General features: G+C 41.9%; 1 protein-coding gene and 1 pseudogene across 3 annotated transcripts in view; both read right to left on the bottom strand.

The window, feature by feature from the left end:
• LOC149217999 (protein VTE6, chloroplastic-like) overlaps positions 1–1,931 on the bottom strand; it is a 33,428-nt pseudogene extending 31,497 nt beyond the window's left edge.
• Positions 1–14,649, bottom strand: part of LOC149217998 (PHD finger protein ING1-like) — a 280,739-nt gene that overhangs the window by 84,132 nt on the left and 181,958 nt on the right. The window lies entirely within an intron of this gene.

Genomic DNA, 14,649 nt, shown 5'->3' with positions numbered 1-14,649 from the left:
CTCCCTCTTTCCTTGGTCCTTTTCTTCAGCTTCCTCCACCCTTCTGGCGATATGAGCTCCTCTCCATAATCTTTCCATAGTACTATTCTGTCTTGTCAACCTTCCCTTTCCTTTCTGCACATATTTGAGTCCTTTCAACTTGTCTTTCTCTATCTGGCATAGAGACCACAAATTGTTGATTGAGGTAACCTATTTGTTCATGGACATTTGTTACCTTGCTTATCAATATCAATATCAATGATGATTATCTTCTCATCATTTTTCCCAGATCTTGCAATTGAGATCTCATGAAGATATTCCTTCTTTACTGCATTTCAGAGAGTACCTCTTCTAGCATTTCATATATTTCTTATTTGTCTCCTTTCTTGCTACATAGAGATGAGAAGACTTTTAAGGATTCCTTCTCATGAATTCAAAGGAGACCTATTCACTGAGTTTTCTTCTCCATAAGGATTCTATCAATCCTTCTTATTCTATGCAAGGACCTTTGATAACTTAACTTATCTATAGATCTCCTTGCATTCATGAAGTCATTTCAAAGAAAAATGATTAATGAAAATACTTACTTGAGATGTGAAGATGAAATCTTCACCTTGATCATGTTGGCAATAGTTGGAGCAGATGTATTGATGCTTCCTTCGACAAAGATCTTTGATAGGCAGATTGTCTTCTTTGCCTTCGAGCTATCTTGATTTATATATCAACAAACTGCTGATATAATTGGGCTACATAAGGAACCTTGTAGTATGCAGCATCGACTTTTGCTTGTCATGATGTATACAGACCCATCAGTTAGTGTTATTATGGCTGTGTCAACGAACACCTTCATTCTACATCGAGTATTTGTCCATACAAACTATGACAGAGGTGTAGTGAGACCCATTCTTGAACACTATGTTGTAGATGATCTGCTTCTATATGCCTTTCAGTATGTATCATCAAGCTTTCGGGAATCCGAGTTGTCAAGGTTGTTCTCTTTATAGAAGGGATTCAATCACTGGTATGTTGAGATCATACCATCGTGAAATGATTGAGATCACTGTGATATGACATAGACCAAAACTGTGGGAGTCGCCAAAGTTGTTGCCATGTATCTTGAGATCTGAATGTTTCATCTTCAGACTGTTGATCTCCAAAACCCTTGCTGTTGTAGACTGTTCTTGTAAACTGCTTCCTTGATCTAGGGTTTGATCTTTGAATGCTTTGCTTAAAACTTGATCCTTGAATTGTCCCTTTTCTGCCCTTTCTTAGACTACAACCACTCCCTCTGATACCATGATGAAGAATCTAGGGCATTCAGAATTAAAGTGATTCTTCTTAACATGATAACAATTTGTGAAGTGTTTTTACAATTTATCTTAGCTTGATCTTCTTTGTATTATTAGTGTGTGTTTACTTCATCAAACTGCTATCAAAACAAAGAGACAAGAACACAAGATATTTGGCTTTCTGCCAGGGCCAAAACCTCTCCCTCTTGGAGAGGAAAACCCGCATAAAATTCTTCTTATAAAAATTCCAATTAACGAATACCAAGACCATGACCCTTGACCCATTCTGCCACTCCAAGACCAAGATACCAATCCTCTCCTCTGTCACTGCTAAGATCATCCTCATTGCCGCACCATTGAGGCCATCATTACTGCATCATTGAGATCTTGATTACTATTTCTTCATCATGTCAACGAGGTCTCTTGTCTTCATTGAGATCGTCACTGTGACCTTGAGATAGAAAAAGAAGTCAATGGTGATATCAATCTCTTCTCGCCTCTCTTGCTGAAATATCTTGCCCATTGGACCAAGTGCCCTCCTTTTTGCTGCTTGATTTGCACCCCACCGGAACTCCCAAATGGATAACCGGCTATGGCACTGCTTTTCCTAGAGAATGGAAGGGGATCTTCATCCTTGTTTTTCTTAGATGATGCAGCCACCATTGCCACACCAACATTGGCCTTTCTTTCCAATTCTTTCCTCCTAGATGCAATCACCCCTAAACATGCTCCAATTCCACAAGATTGTAAGCCCAACAAATGTGCCTTCACACGGAAATAGGTGCTCTTGAATTGAGTGTTGCAAAAGTTGCATTTCCAAAGAACATTGCCTCCTCCCTTTCACTTACTGTCTAACCCTTATCTCTTGTAACATACTTCCACAAGGGATACCTACTTTCTTGAGCTTTTTGTTTTGTTAAATTGATATTTCTCTCAACATTTGAAGTTGTTGTTGCAACCCCACTTCCAACAGATGGAACATTAGCAAGACTCTAATGAAATTGAAAGGGTGGGGGCATTACCAACAGGGATATTCCTCCCCTTTTTTTGCCCCTTCCTTGTTGCCCTTGATTGAGCCAGGACTACTATAAAAATAAATAAAAAATGTAAACAAAATGACAGGCAAACTGTTGTAGCAAAACTGGGAAAAAGAATGGAAGGGAAATTGTTATGAATATAATTCATAACAAGTAAAATAAATGTAAATAGTAAATAATCAAATATTGATTAGGTTAAATAGTCATTAAGTTAAGTGAAAAGGCATGTCTAAAAGACATGCCCAGTCACGAAAGGACACCTGCTAGGTATATATATGTTGGTCCTCATTGTAAACATTCATCACTTATACATTTTTATATATAAATAATTATTTTAAAATACCTCGTGTATTTTTTACATTCAATCAACAAGCTATTAGTTTTTATGCTTCAGTGGTATCAGAGCCATGGTGCACAATATAATCATGAGTCTTTGAACGTTGTTTGCCGCACAATGTACCATTACGTTCACCTCCTGAGTGCGTTGAGCAGTGTAGTGAAATTCAAGAAGCATTTCAGTGATTAGAAAAATCATTTGCAAAAGTTAGAGCATGTCGAAAGGAAATCGATAATAAGGAAGATAATAGTGACAATGAAGAAGACATTGAAGATGATGAAGAGAAAAATGTGGAAGAAGAAAAAGAAGATATTTGTGAAGATAATTATGAAGAGGACATGTTTGAAAAAGAAAAAGTGGATTATGGGAAAGAGGAGGAAGAAAACCATGATCAAAACATTACATGAAATGATGGTGGATACGATGTGGGTCGTTATGATGCAAGTTGCACCCATATCATGGTACATAAGCTTACATATGATGACCCAATTTGCGCTGCTGCCAAAAAGGATAAAAATGCGTTGGTTACAAACTTATGGGTTGGGGATGCCTTAGACATGGAGATGCTTGTTGACTCTACAAAGATTTTATACAAACCTGTTAGGGATTTGAATACCATTCTAAGTAGTAAGTCCCTTTGCATTTGCCTAACTGGATACCAAAGTCAAGATCAATCTCACATAATGAGAATGATAGACATAATGGGAGCACGATTCACAAAGCCATTAATTGAGAAAGAGCAATTAAATGGGGTTGAGTTGGAAAATCTGTCACATGAACCAGAGTTAAATAATCTTCTAGATGAAGCAAAGCATGCTAAGGAGATAAAGAAAAAAATGAAGTTCAAGGATGTTCCCTCGTTGAAATCTTCAAGGGTTCATTCTCTGCATGTTGAAAGTCCATCTAAAGAGAAGGTTGCTGATGAAAAATTAAAAGCAGATTTAGATTCAAAGGATCATCCTTCATTAATAAGCCAACAACAATTTTACTCTACACTTTTAGAAGGTTGGGCATCTAACAAAATTGAAAATATTAGTGATGGAATACCCACCAGCAGAGACTCAAATGTCAACCATAATAATTACAGAGATGAAAAGCCCACACTCAGAGAATCTCAAACCAGCACCAAGAGTCTGGTTCTAGCTGCCAGGGAAGCCGACGAAGAGGACGAGGTTGGATTATTTTGTGCTGATGCGCTAGCGGTGTTGGCAAACCCTAATAAATTTGGAGCTATTTTTGTGTACCACAATTTGTTGGAGATTTCTTTTAATTTTTACGGCCGGGTTTCCAATGAAGCCCAGCAGGAGGAAGCAGCCGACGCGCTCTACAATATCGCATGTCGGTCCAGGCAGTTTCTGCATGATCATGCTTTGGCCAATAACCTTGACGCTAAGCAGATAGTCGACAAAGCTTTCAGTTATCAGTTCAACAGAGCGCTGCCCAATCTTTCTTGGCCTCAACCACCACTCAATGTAGGCTCACCCTTCGACGTGACGTTCTTGCTTGACAATGACACGAAACAGATATGGGCCCACAAGCTCGTGTTGAGCGAAGCGTCCCCGGTATTCGCTGCATTGTTGGTCGATGACTATTTCCAGGACACGGGTGGGGTCATCAAAGTTTCCAACATAGGATTTTCATCGTTTAGATCCGTCATGGATTTCATCCACCGACTACAATGTCCACCTATGCTCGGCTCCAGTCACATCGGGCACCAAAGATGGCTGGTCAACTCGGCTATCAAACCCGTCCAGACACCTCTCCGACTCGGCGTGATGGTCAAACGGTCAGACATAGTCGTTCGAGCACTACATAAGTTTAATTTAATTATATTGTATATATATAATTAATACACTTTAATTATTAAAAAAAATAGTAATTAAAATAAAAAAATAAAAAAAAACTTTTGTATTATAAGAAAAGAAAGAAAAAGATTTCAATATTTATATCTATATATATTTAAAAAAAAATCAGCATTAAAAATAAATAAAAAATTAAAATTAAAATGGAGAGAGAAACCCTAGCTTTAAGACAACTATTAAAAATAATAATAAAATTAGAGTTATAAAAAAAATAATAAAAAAGTAAAAACCCTGGATTCAAGACAGTGTTACCAAGTGAATTATACAGGCAGAGGTGTCAATGGCATCGAGTTACATATGCTGAGATGAGAAATGCAAACTGAAGGAAACCACCGACAACAAGCTTTGAGGACAAAGCTTTTGAAGAAAGGGGCTATGTTTTGAATATAATTCATAACAAGTAAAATAAATAAAATAAATGTAAATAGTAAATAATCAAATATTGATTAGGTTAAATAGTCATTAAGTTAAGTGAAAAGGCATGTCTAAAAGACATGCCCAGTCACGAAATGACACCTGCTTAGGTATATATATGTTGGTCTTCATTGTAAACATTCATCACTTATACATTTTTATATATAATAAATTATTTTAAAATACGTCTTGTGTATTTTTTACATTCAATCAACAAGCTATTAGTTTTTATGCTTCAGTGGTATCAGAGCCATGGTGCACAATATAATCATGAGAGTCTTTGTACGTTGTTTGCCGCACAATGTACCATTACGTTCACGCCCTGAGTGCGTTGAGCAGTGTAGTGAAATTCAAGAAGCATTTCAGTGATTAGAAAAATCATTTGCAAAAGTTAGAGCATGTTGAAAGGAAATCGATAATAAGGAAGATAATAGCGACAATGAAGAAGACATTGAAGATGATGAAGAGGAAAATGTGGAAGAAGAAAAAGAAGATATTTGTGAAGATAATTATGAAGAGGACATGTTTGAAAAAGAAAAAGTGGATTATGGGAAAGAGGAGGAAGAAAACCATGATCAAAACATTACATTAGATGATGGTGGATACAATGTGGGTCGTTATGATGCAAGCTGCACTCATATCATGGTACATAAGCTTACATATGATGACCCAATTTGCGCTGCTGCCAAAAAGGATAAAAATGCATTGGTTACCAACTTACGGGTTGGGGATGCCTTAGACATGGGGATGCTTGTTGACTCTACCAAGATTTTATACAAACCTGTTAGGGATTTGAATACCATTCTAAGTAGTAAGTCCCTTTGCATTTTCCTAATTGGATACCAAAGTCAAGATCGATCTCACGTAATGAGAATGATAGACATAATGGGAGCACGATTTACAAATCCATTAAGTGAGAAAGAGCAATTAAATGGGGTTGAGTTGGAAAATCTGTCACATGAACCAGAGTTAAAGAATCTTCTAGATGAAGCAAAGCATGCTAAGGATACCATGAATGTGAGAAAGAATACCATCATCCAAGGTAAAAGTGAGAGAAGTAATGCATTCTTATTTTTTTTGTAGTCAATGGTCATGAGTTCTAGCTTTGGAATTGTTCTCCTAACAATTTCCCACAAGTCATGGTAAGTCAAAATTTGTCTCATTTTTTGTTTCCAGGAGGGAAAAATTTTACCATTTAATTTATGAGATTTCGACATTATAAATTTATTAACATTGGCACAAGTCATGGTAAGTCAAAATTTGTTCCCGTTTTTGTTTCCAGGAGGGAAAATTTTTACTATTTAATTTATGACATTTTGGCATTATAAAGTTATTAACATCAACCATTTCTTTTTGCAAAAACCAATAACTCCCAAAAAGAAAAAAATCAATCCACCTTATCATTAAATTAAAGAAGCCCACGGGGCATAGAGTAGCCAATGCCAGGGTGTTTTGTTAAGGCATTATGTGGTGGAAAGGTCACCGGTTTGAAACTCTGTGGGCAAACATTCAACCATACTAAGAGTTGGTGTGGTCCATGCCAAGTGCAATGTCCGAGTGATTTTGACTACTTAGTTGCCCCTGGGTCGCAACTACTCAAGGCACAAGTTAAATGTGCCAAGACTCACATAACCTACCAATCAAAAACTTAAAAAAATAAAGAAGAAAAAATTAAAAATTAAAAACCTTTGTTGCTCCTTTTTCTTTCTTTAATTAAAAAAATATAACCTTACTGCCCTTTTATATTTAAAATAAAAAATAAAAATAGTGTACCCTTTTTTAACTCAACCAATAGCCTTATAAGTCTTTTTTTATATATACTTCTTTCATCAACTACCTCTTATACTACACGATTGTTGGCTCCATAACTAAGTTTTTTTATATACCTTTTTACTCAATTGCCTTTTATACTACAATATGCTCTTCAAAACAAGATGTAGAGCAGCAGAGTTATGGTATTGGAAAACGACTGAAGTACCTTTTTTATTCCTAGTTTGTCCAATGATACTATATGGGTGTGAATTATGGGATAGTAGTACCCCCCGTCTCAAAATTGAAACAAATTGAGAAAATTCAAAAACACTTGACCATGAGCAAGTTCAAAATAAAAAGTTTGGTTCCTTATGAGATAATGTTGAGTGAAATAGGAGCAGCTCCCATCAAAGCAATTGCTATGGTGCGTCTTATAAGATATCTAAAAAGAATTGAGCAACTGGTGTTGAAATTTCTAAGTCTAACACGTCATAAATTCTTCCTGCATTATTTGGTTTATTTCACCTACTTGTTTATTTCTTAACAATTTATTTAACCATATAAATACTGAAAATAAACAAAAATGCAATCTCGACCATGTACAGATCATCAACTGAAATAACAGACAAACACACAAGGGACACAATGATTTTTGGACAATCGTCCCGAAAAAACCCAACTTGGGAAAATCAGTGCAATAGTTCTAAGGGTTTAATTATTAAGCAGCTTTTCTTGAGTACAACTAGGGTGCCAAACTGGCTCACCCAACAGAGAAATCAATCTAGCAGTAATACCTCTCTTCGGAAGCAGCTATTCAACAAGTCCGTGCAACGAAAAACCTTTTGGCGCTTCTCTGAGGCTCCATGTCACTCTGAAACCCCCTACGTCAGCCTTCTGTTGCTATGCGCTGGCTCTCTGGCCTTCTGCATCACCCACCCAGGCCCTGCTAGCCGCTGCGCAGTCTCTTTGGGCCTCTGCGTGGCTTCCACTGGCTCTGCGTAGCCTCATCAATCTATGCACTAACCCTCCAACACTATCTCTGCCTCTCTGCTATGCACACATTGCCCCTCGCTGCAACTCAGATCACTTGTTCGAATTTTCTCAGCAAACCCTGCTCTAGAAAATTGAACTAACTGATCAATCTTGGTGTGTCTCCAACTAACTCTCAAGCCTCCTCTTATCCTTTTCCTGTTGAGTCTCCAACGGCCAAGATTAAGTCCCTAATCAACAGCTAAGATTTGATTTGGCTTGATCCATGTCATTTAGAACATTCTCACCCAATTTTATATTAATACCCATTAATATTTTAATTTTCCTAAGTTTAGACTTAGGAACTCCATTAAAAATATTAATTATTTTAATATCTCTCTAACCGGGTGGAATTTCCCCAAACTATTTTTGGGTCTTGGAGATCTCATGTGCTTTAGCCTCTCCACCAATTTTCATGGCTAGAGCACATCTGATGCTACCACAAATCAACACTCCCTCTTAGCGAGGAATGTGCTCTTGTAATGTTCCATCATTGAACATCACCCTGGTCATCCGGCACCGGTACCTGTGTTGATGCTTGGCCTGCTGCCTAACATCCTCTGCACTACTGCCTCCTGTACCACTGCCCATGGCTCTACCACTGCGACTGCTACATCTGTACTACAGCTCCCTCTGCATCAGTGTTGTTGTTGGTCCTTCCTCCCAACACTGCATTTGCACTGCAACTCTCTCTCATCATGTTGCATCATGTTGCCCATAACACTACCATTGCTACTGCTGCACTACAACTCAGTTACTGAGAAGTAAGCAACTGATCTACCCAACCACTGACATCCTTGTCAGGCTAGAAACCCTTCTGATGCTTAAGCTCCCTTTGCATTGCTGCACCAACTATGTGCCTCTCGCACTGCTGCAACCCTCTCTGCATTACTACAGATCCCTGCACTCTAGCACTGTTCCGCCGCTCCATCCGCATCTTGCTTCTACCGACATCCATCATCCTGCTACTGTCACTCAGGGCTCCCATAGCCGGATATGATCCAAGAGTTTGGGTACCTCAAGGATCCTGCCCCTCATCTTTTGTAGTCCTCCTGACTACAACTCGATGTCACCCCACCTCTTCTCTAGAGGTGCATGAGCACTCATGGCACAGTCGTCATCAGTCTCGACTTCTTTCTCTGCCTTAGCCAGAGCTGCCTTGGAGTTAGAAGCCTCTCCCTTATTCTTCTTCTTGGGACACTGGGTTGCATAATGACCCAGCTCCCCACAATGGAAGCACTTCACCTTGGAGATGTCCTTCTTCTTCCTCTTCCCCTGTTGTCCCATAGATGCCAGAGCCGCATCCTCTTCCTCCTCTTTCTTGATTCGACCTCCTTTGCTGCTACTTCCCGCCTTGGTCAGTCGTCTGATCTCTTCTTGGCGAAGAGCTGCCCACATCTCTTCCCAACCTGGAAGATTCGCTCTACCAAAAATGCTTTGGATGAATGTCTCCCACTCGGAGACTGCGTTCAGGGTAGTCCTCACCATAAACTCCTGATCCGGCATGGCCCCTATGGAAGTAAGTTGGTCTCGAATCTCCCGCAACCTACTGAGGAATAGATCTATCTAATCCCCCTTTTGCATCTGATACGACCGCAGTTGATTCTCCAGTAGCATCTTCCTCTGCAAGGAAGTGCCTTGATACAATGTCGTCAAGGTATCCCACATTTCCTTTGTCGTATTATTCTCGGAAATATGTTGAACTACATGATCCTTGACCCCATCAAGAATTATGCACTTTGCCTTGGCCATTGCATCCTCATACCTTTCGTTATCAACTGGGTCGACTGGGATAGCCATGTTTCTCAAGGCGAAGGCCTGGATGCAATGTCTATCCAGAACAGACAGTACACTGGCCTTCCAGATGACAAAGTTGGATGCTCCGTCCAACCTGTCTTGATCCCTCAGTCCATTCATTGCCATCTCTGCTCTTCTCTTCGACTGCCCCTGAGTCTCTACTTCCCTCCTTGAAGTTCTCTTTTAGACTCCCTCTAAGTCTTGATTTCCCTCCTGGAAATCCTCTACCACTGCCACTGCTACATCTGTACTGCAGCTCCCTCTGCATCCGTGCTGCTGTTGGTCCTTCCTCCCAACACTACATTTGCACTGCAACTCTCTCTCATCATGTTGCATCATGTTGCCCATAACACTACCACTACTACTGCTGCACTGCAACTCAGTTACTGAGAAGTAAACAACTGGTCTACCCAACCACTGACATCCTTGTCAGGCTAGAAACCCTCCTAATGCTACTGCTGCACTGCTGCAACAACTTTGTGCCTCTCGCACTGCTGCAAACACCCCTGTGCCTTCCTGAACTGTTGCAACCTCCTCTGTGCCTCTCGCACTGCTGCAACCCTCTTTGCACTACTACAGATCCCTGCACTCTAGCACTGTTCTGCCGCTCCATCCGCATCTTGCTTCTACCGATATCCGTCATCCTGCTACTCTCACTTAGGGCTCCCTAGCTAGATATGATCCAAGAGTTTGGGTACCTCAAGGATCCTGCCCCTCATCTTTTGTAGTCCTCCTGACTACAACTCGATGTCACCCCACCTCTTCTCTAGAGGTGCATGAGCACTCATGGCACAGTCATCATAAGCCTCGACTTCTTTCTCCGCCTTAGCCAGAGCTGCCTTGGAGTTAGAAGCCTCTCCCTTATTCTTCTTCTTGAGACGCTGGGTTGCATAATGACCCCGCTCCCCACAATGGAAGCACTTCACCTTGGAGATGTCCTTCTTCTTCCTCTTCCCCTGTTGTCCCGCAGATGCCAGAGTCGCATCCTCTTCCTCCTCTTTCTTGATTCAACCTACTTTGCTGCTACTTCCCCCCTTGGTCAGTCGTCTGATCTCTTCTTAGCTACCCACATCTCTTCCCAACCTAGAAGATTCGCTCTGCCCAAAATGCTTTGGACGAATGTCTCCCACTCCTCGGAGACTGCGTTCAGGGCGATCCTCACCATAAACTCCTAATCCGACGTGGCCCCTATGGAAGTAAGTTGGTCCCGAATCTCTCGCAACCTACTGAGGAATAGATCTATCTAATCCCCCTTTTGCATCTGATACGACCGCAGTTGATTCTCCAATAGCATCTTGCTCTGCACGAAAGTGCCTTGATACAATGATGTCAAGGTATCCCACATTTCCTTTGCTGTATTCTTCTCAATAATATGCTAAACTACATGATCCTTGACCCCATCAAGGATTATGCACTTTTCCTTGGCCATTGCATCCTCATACCTTTCGTTATCAACTAGTTCGACTGGGATAGCCACGGTTCTCAAGGCAAAGGCCTGGATGCGATGTCTATCCAGAACAGACAGTATCCTGGCCTTCCAGATGACAAAGTTGGATGCTCCATCCAACCTGTCATGATCCCTCAGTCTGTTCATTGCCATCTCCGCTCTTCTTTTCGACTCCCCTTGAGTCTCTACTTCCCTCCTTGAAGTTCTCTTTTAGACTCCCTCTAAGTTTTGATTTCCCTCCTGGAAATCCTCTCCTCGACTCCCTCTGAGTCTCAATTCCCCTCTGGAAATCCTCCTGCCAACTGTCGAACTACTTCTCTTTAATCCCCTTTGCCCCTGCAACACTGATCTGGATTTCTTGGATAGAAATCCACCTGGGTAGCGACTCCCTCTACCTTGGTTTTGTCCCATTACGTACTGTTCTGCTTTGACAGTGACAACTCCCCACCAGCTTCACAATCCACAATCTTTCCACAGCTCCCTAGGCCCCAACAGCTGAAGAAACTGAGCCTCTCAGCTCTGCGCAATCCTGGCAAGGCTGAATCGCTCCTCTGGCCAACTGTGTCAAGCCTACCTAGCTGAGTAGGATGATGTGGCTCTTCGTGAACCTCTCTCTGCCTCTACATTGGCCCTCTCTCTGGCTCGAAATCATGACGCAGGCCCTCTGCGTCACTCCTTGTCTGTTGCCTTCTACTTAAGAACAATTTTGTCTCTCGGGATAGTTGTTTCTGCTGCAACTTTTCTGATTTAGCTGGTGCCTTTAGCTCTCCTATAATCTGCAACGCTCTAATACCATGTTGAAATTTCTAAGTCTAACACGTCAGAAATTCTTCCTACATTATCTGGTTTATTTCACCTACTTGTATATATCTTAACAAGTTATTTAACCATATAAATATTGAAAATAAACAAAAACGCAGTCTCGACCATCTACAGATCATCAACTGAAATAACAGACACACACAAGGGACACCGTTATTTTTGGACAATCGTCCCCAGAAAAACCCAACTTGGGAAAATCGGTGCAACAGTTCTAAGGATTTAATTATTAAACATCTTTTCTTGAGTACAATTTGTTGATTTGCGGTAGCATCGGATGTGCTCTAGCCACAAAAATTGATGGAAAGGCTAAAGCACATGAGATCTCCAATACCCAGAATTGGTTTGGGCAAATTCTAAACAGTTTGGGAGATATTAAAATAATTAAAAAAATTGAGTCCCTAAGTCTAAACTTAGGGAAAATAAAATATTAATGTGAATTAATATTAAACTGTGTTAGAAGGGTCCAAAAGTCATGGATGAAGCCAGAGTTAATATTAGCCGTTGATTAGGGACTTAATCTCGGTCATTGATTTGTCAACGAGAAAAGTATAAGAGAAGGCTTGAGGGTCACTTGGAGAACACACCGAGTTGATCAATATTTCGACTTTCTGGGGCTAGGTTTGCTGAGGAAGTCGACAGAGTGATCAAAGTTGCAGCTGAGGGGCAGTGAATACAGAAGCAGAAAGGAAGAGACAGCACCAGGAGAATCAGCGCCATAGCCGAGAGTGAGGTACGTAGAACCAGCTAGGGGTTCATGCAGAGCCAGCCAGGGCTCACCCAGAGGCAGCCAGGAGTTGCGCAGTGCCTCAGAGGACCAGCGTGGGTGATGCAGAGCACTGACACAGTGCCTCCAGAGGCTGACGCAGGCCAAGCTAGAGTGACGTTGGGCAAACACTGGGCCAGAAAGGGTTGACGATGTCCCTAGAGGCTGACGTTGGGCAAACGTTGGGCCAGAAAGGGATGATGCTGTCCCTAGAGGGTGACGCTGGGGTTTCGTGGGGCAGATTGGAGTTGTGAAGCTGCCGGAGTGATTATCCGAGGTTTCAGCTGGAACATGTATCTCCGACTGAGAGGTACTACTGCCGAGATTTTTTCTCTGTTGGGTGAGTTGGTTTTGGCACCCAGATTGTATTCTAAAACTGCTTAATAAATCAAAACCTCAGATAGCTGCATTGGTTTTCCCGCATTGGGTTTTTCTGGGGACATTGGTCCAAAAACAACAGTGTAAGTAGTGTGCCTGTTTTGTTTCCTTAGTTGATGATATGTAATGTCTTGAGCATGTACTTGTATTTATTTCAGTATTTACATGATAGATAACTTGTTAATTAATCAGAACAAGTAGGCAGAAATAAATCAGAAAAGTACATGAAGGGTTTCTAACAGTGAGACTTAGAAATTCCAACATGGTATCAGAGCATGGTTGCAGATCACAGGAGAACTTAGGAAATCAACTGAGCAGAGCAGCAACAGTAGAAAAACAGTTGTCCCGAGTGACAGAAGTTGTTCCTAGCAGAGTAGCAGCAAGGAAGGGGTGACGCAGTGCCTGCGTCATCAAGATTGAGCCGGGAAGAGGCCAGCGTAGAGACTAAGGAGGGCAAAAAAGACTCACGCAGAGCCACACAGAGATCAGGAGGGTTGACGCAGTTGGCTAGGGGAGCACTTCAGCTAGTGCCTGATTGCGCAGAGCCTAGGAGCTCTAACCTTCAGTTTGTTGGGGTTTAGGAGGCTGTGGGTAAGTTGCAAAGTGGAGCTGGTGGGGTACTGTAGTCAGAACAGTACCTAACAAGGCAAGGCCAAGGAGGGGGGAGTTGCTACCAAGGATTTCTAGCCGAGAAATCCGGATCAGTGGTGCAGCTGCACTAACGATTGGAGTGGGGGCATCTTCACATTGGCAGAAGGGTTTCCAGGAGGGAAATCGAGGCTCAGAGGGAGTCATACCAAGAACTTCCAGGAGGGAAGTAAAGGAGCTGCGAGATGGCAGTGAACGGGGTAAGAGACCAGGACAGGTTGGACGGAGCCTCAAACTTCGTAGTCTGGAAGGCCAAAATATTATCCGTTCTAGACAGGAATCGTGTCAAGCACTTCGCCTTGAGGACGATAACGATTCCAGTTGACCTAGCTGATAACGACAAGTACAAGGAGGCAATGGCGAGGGCCAAGAGCATCATTCTTGACGAGGTCAAGGACCATGTAGTACCACATATTGTCGAAAAGGACACGGCAATTGAGATGTGGGAGGCCCTAAAGAAATTGTACCGACATACTTCTGTGCAGAGAAGGATGTCACTAGAAAAACAGTTGCGGTCATACTAGATGCAGAAGGGAGAACAGAACGACACTTTCCTCGGTCGATTGAAGGAGATTCGAGATCAACTGACTTCCATAGGGGTCACGTCGGATCAAGAATTGATGGTGAGAACAACCTTGAACGTAGTCTCTGAAGACTGAGAGGTGTTTGTCCAGAGCATACTAGGTAGGGCAACCGGTCCAGATTGGGAGGAAATGTGGGTGGCTCTTTGCCAAGAAGAGATCAGAAGTCTTGCTTCTAAGCAAGACGAGAAGCAGTAGTAAGGGGATCAGAATCAAGAAGGAGGAGGAGGTGGATGTTGCCCTAGAATCTGAGGGAAAGCAAGAGAAACGGAAGAAGGACCTCTCCAAAGTCAAATGCTTCCACTGTGGGGAACTGGGTCATTATGCGATGCAGTGTCCAAGGAAGAAGAGCAAGGGAGAGGCCTTCGAGACCAAGGCTATGCCAACAAGGGCAGAGAAGGAAGTGGAGATAGACGACGACTGTGACATGAGTGCTCATGCACCTCGTGAGAGGAAGTGCGGAGACATCAAGCTGTAGTTATACGGACTACAGGAGATGAGGGGCAGGATCCTC

This window comes from Pinus tabuliformis, chromosome Q (genome assembly GCF_031772625.1).
Source record: "Pinus tabuliformis cultivar Carrire ecotype Pingquan chromosome Q, CPIR1, whole genome shotgun sequence".
Lineage (NCBI taxonomy): Eukaryota > Viridiplantae > Streptophyta > Pinopsida > Pinales > Pinaceae > Pinus > Pinus tabuliformis.
The sequence above is the reverse complement of the archived record's forward strand: the minus strand, read 5'-3'. Positions and strand labels throughout refer to the sequence as shown.